Raw genomic sequence first — 4,036 nt, forward strand, 5'->3', positions numbered from 1 at the left:
AATCTGTTCCCATCCGTGGTATTGACTTAAGACTCCTGTTAGGGCACAGAAGCTGTAAAACTCTCTTCTGCTAGTTCTTCTGGTAGGTTTGGTTGGTTGGGACTTTCTCTCTAGCATATGCACAGGACCTTCTAAGGAAAGTCATGCTGGGTAAACTGTGCCACGTGACAGAACATCGTCACACTCTTCTATTTCACTGTCACCTGGATCCTGGTCAGCATGTGCATTTCACAATTGGAAGCTCCATTTTGGTTTTAGCAAAAACAGCTGTCAGTTTTTCCTCAATCATTACTCATTCCTTTCCTTGCCTAAATAAAACAGAGACAAACGAATCTGGTGTCGCTCCCTATCTTGGGAGTTCACGCTGTTACTGATCTTAATAAAAAAGGCTGAACGCATATGCAATAGGTCACGTGTTTAGAAAGACTTATCCAAAATGAGAAGGAAGGACCTAAGGCTCACTGAAACAAACTTGTGGAAATAGCATTGTGGTTTCCTACAATTCTAAAACATGCACAGATGGCATAAGAGAAATCAGTCTCCAGCTTCTACGCTTTCATTAAGAAGAAAAAAAATACATAGTAAAAGTTTTGGTCAAATAGGAGTTAAGTATTTATTGTCTGATAATGATTTTAGTTTATTTTCCTACAACAATTATTTGGGGAAGGAGTGTTTTCAGGGAGGAAACACTGACACACTTACAAGGCTCTGAAATTGGACAGAATGTTTATGAACTCTTCCTATAGGATTTTTCTACCAGTAAGCTCCTAGCACCTGAATTTTCACACACTGCACCATGAACTCTCTCAAAATGACCGCCAACTTCTACAATCCAACAGCTTTTCAATCCACCCTAGTCAGTTCTGTCAGCATAAGGTACAGTGGGGAAGACTCAAGTGAGGATTAAAACAGCAGTGTAATCCCAGAGGAAGGAGCAGCTTAAAAATCAGGATTTCCGTGGAAATATCAACACAAGAAATGAGATACAGACCTGAATTTTCTCTATTTTTGTAGTGTTTAACGTTTCTATTAAAGTGATTAACAATTTTTGTGGTGGATTTAATTAAGAAGAAAGAAGCGCAAAAATTCCACAGCCATCTTCCAAGCACCTATTAACCAAAACCTTTAAAAAGTAGCTTTGATTCTCCTCAGGCAAGTCTTCTGGCCTAGGAGATAGATAACAGTAAAACCAACCTGGATAAGGCTGAATAAGGAGGATGTAAAAGCCAAAATAAAGAAAAATACACAATCAGTGGCTTGATGTTACATATGGCTATAGTGTAGAAATACTATAAATGGCAATTCAGTGTCAATATTGTCAACTGAGTAGAAACTTGTGAAAACTGGCAAGGCCTAAACCACAAGGATAAATATACATCATGTTCTAAGTCTATCAGCTTGGGTTTGAAACTATTCCATGACTGGTAGAGAAGGGGTTCCCAGGCCCTGGTCTGTGGACCGGTACCGGTCCTGTTAGGAACCAGGCCGCCCAGCAGGGGGTGAGTGACAGGTAAGTGAGCAAAGCTTCATCTGCCGCTCCCCATTGCTCGCATTACCACCTGAACCATCGTCCTTCCCTACCCCCCATCAGTGGAAAAATTGTCTTCCACAAAACCAGTCTCTGGTGTCAAAAATGCTGTGGACCCCTGTGGTAGAGTATACCCTAAAAAAAATGCACAGCTAAAACAGATGAGATAGAAAGTACCCAAAATCCTTACTGGAACCACAAGACTTATTGAATAAGGGCCATTCCATTTAAGTATTCTTTTCATCTTAAAACCCTGTTCTCTAGCAATAAGTTAAAGACAGCTCCACTTGCATTAAGCTACGTAACAGCCCATATGCCAATGTGAGGCTGCTATTCCAATACAAGCACAGCTAGCCTGACTTTCCACTAGTGGAATTTTAGCAAAAATGTCAAAGAGGCGATCAAAGACAGCACAGGTCATGGGTTTCTCCCTAGGAAGGTCATCCCTCCCTTACCCTCCCCCACCCAACACTCAACTCATGGTAAAAAATAAAGACTGCAGTAGTAACATCAGCGTGCCCTGACAGTCCACCTGGGGGCCTTAATTGTTGCTTCTCCCCCGTCATGGTCTTGCTGATCACTTGTCTAGAGCAAGAGGTTGCAGAGGGGCTGCATGATGAGTGTGGAGTCCCCGTAGGAGTCCTGTTGAGAGCGTCTAGAGCTCGGTGATGGTGTTATCGAGAGCAGTCTTGGCCAAGTGGCAGGCTTGCTCTGGGGCACTCTGGATTTCATAGTAGAAAATGGAGTAGTTATGGGCCAAGCCTAATTTAATGGGGTGAGTGGGCTGCATGTTCTCCTTGCTGATCTCATGGGCATTGCTATAGGCTTTCTCAGATGACTCCACAATGGTCGCCCTATTCTCTCCAGTGGTGAATTCGGCCAGGTAGCAGTAATAGTCCCCTTTCATCTTCAGGTAAAACACTTTGCTCTCACACTAGGTCTCACTGAAATTCTTGATCAGGTAGTTATCCAGCAGGCTCAGCACATCCTGACATATCACCTCCAACTCCTCCTTTTTTTCCCCGGTAAGCATGGACAATCCCTATCTTTTTCTCATTACCATTTACAGACGTCTTCTGCTTAGTGCTAATAATGACCGTCCAGGAAGAATGGTGTGCCTCAACTGAAGCAGAATCTGGTCTTTGTACCCCGACACCAAATTAAATCTTGGAGACCGAGTTTTGAGTGAAGTAGAGAAGAATAGCTTTATTACTTTGCCAAAGGGGGCCACAGTGGGGTAATGCCCTCAAAACAGTGTGTCCTGGCCTGAAGGACATAGTGAGGAGTTTTATAATAATGGTTTAAAGAGGGCGTGATCATCTCTTGGACATTCTTCTGACTGGTTGGTTGTGAGGTAAGTAGGAATCAGCATCATCAACCTTCTGGTTCCAACCAGTCTGGGATCTCTGTGCTTGTGGGCAGCATACCATTAACTTCTCCCACCTGGTGGGGGTTTCAGTATCTGCAAAACAGCTCTAAGATATTGTGATGTGTGTCCCTTGATGGGGAGCCAAGACCCTGCCCCAAGGCTGCACTACTGTTTCTTTTGACTGTTCCTCCCTTGTCTCTGGATCCCCCTCCCTTCCCTAATTAGCAACTTGTTTGAACCTGCCCATTGGAACTCAGTGTAGGTCATGGAGGCTGAATGAAGCCTATTTCTTGTAATCAAAGAAATAGGGGACACAGAAAGACTTTTGTGCCCAGGAGGCCCACAGTTGATACAAGAGTATCAACTCTTCAGGGAGAAACTGGGAGTTAGGGGTTCTCTCCAGATTGTATGGCACTGTGCTGCAGATGGGGTTTATGGCACAAGTATCATCTTGTTCTGGAGTCTCTCAGTTTTCCACTCTAGAACTTTTGGACTTATTTTTGCTCTTTCCTCTTAGAGTTACATCTTTTAATCAATGCAACAAGCATCTTGACTGTAATCTCATTGAGAATAAGTGGATGTTGCTTCAAGTTTTCACTTGCTAATTTTAGCCCTTTGAATTCCAGCGAAGAGGAAAGGAAATGCCATTCAGCATACAGATCAGAAGTCAAAATTAGGAAGCTCACCAACAGAGAACACAAAGGAGAATTGTCATTCTTCCGTTATGAAAATGAAATACCTCTTGCTTTTACCCATGTTCATACCACATCTATAAAAATGTAACAAAGAGTGTGGTACAATGGAAAGTGAGAGATGGAGATGAAAGGTTCTAGGTTCTACGTTCTAGCCTGGGCTTTGCCACTCATGGAACTGTTTGGAACACTATTCTCTAAGTCTTGGTTTCATTATCTGTAAAATTAGAGTGTTAAACCAGTTTTTATATTATAAGATTCTATCTGAAACCATTATTAATATTATATGATATATTTCTATTGCTGGTATTTTTTAAATTAGTTTTGATGTAAATGGTTAAGTAGGGTGATTCCAACCCCTTATCATGAGAATATTAGTGAGCTTCATTTTTAGAAAGAAAGAGTCATATCTAATTATTTATTTTAATTTTTTATTTTATAACTTCA

At 41.8% G+C, this 4,036-nt stretch overlaps 1 pseudogene; it reads right to left on the reverse strand.

Moving 5' to 3' along the window:
• Positions 1–1,063: 1,063 nt before the first annotated feature.
• LOC113619167 (14-3-3 protein gamma-like) lies at positions 1,064–3,653 on the reverse strand (annotated as a pseudogene).
• Positions 3,654–4,036: the final 383 nt, after the last annotated feature.

The sequence above is a fragment of the Aethalodelphis obliquidens genome, unplaced genomic scaffold (assembly GCF_003676395.1).
Source record: "Aethalodelphis obliquidens isolate GAN/ISIS:26980383/991018 unplaced genomic scaffold, ASM367639v1 scaffold1, whole genome shotgun sequence".
In the NCBI taxonomy this organism is placed as follows: Eukaryota; Metazoa; Chordata; class Mammalia; order Artiodactyla; family Delphinidae; genus Aethalodelphis; species Aethalodelphis obliquidens.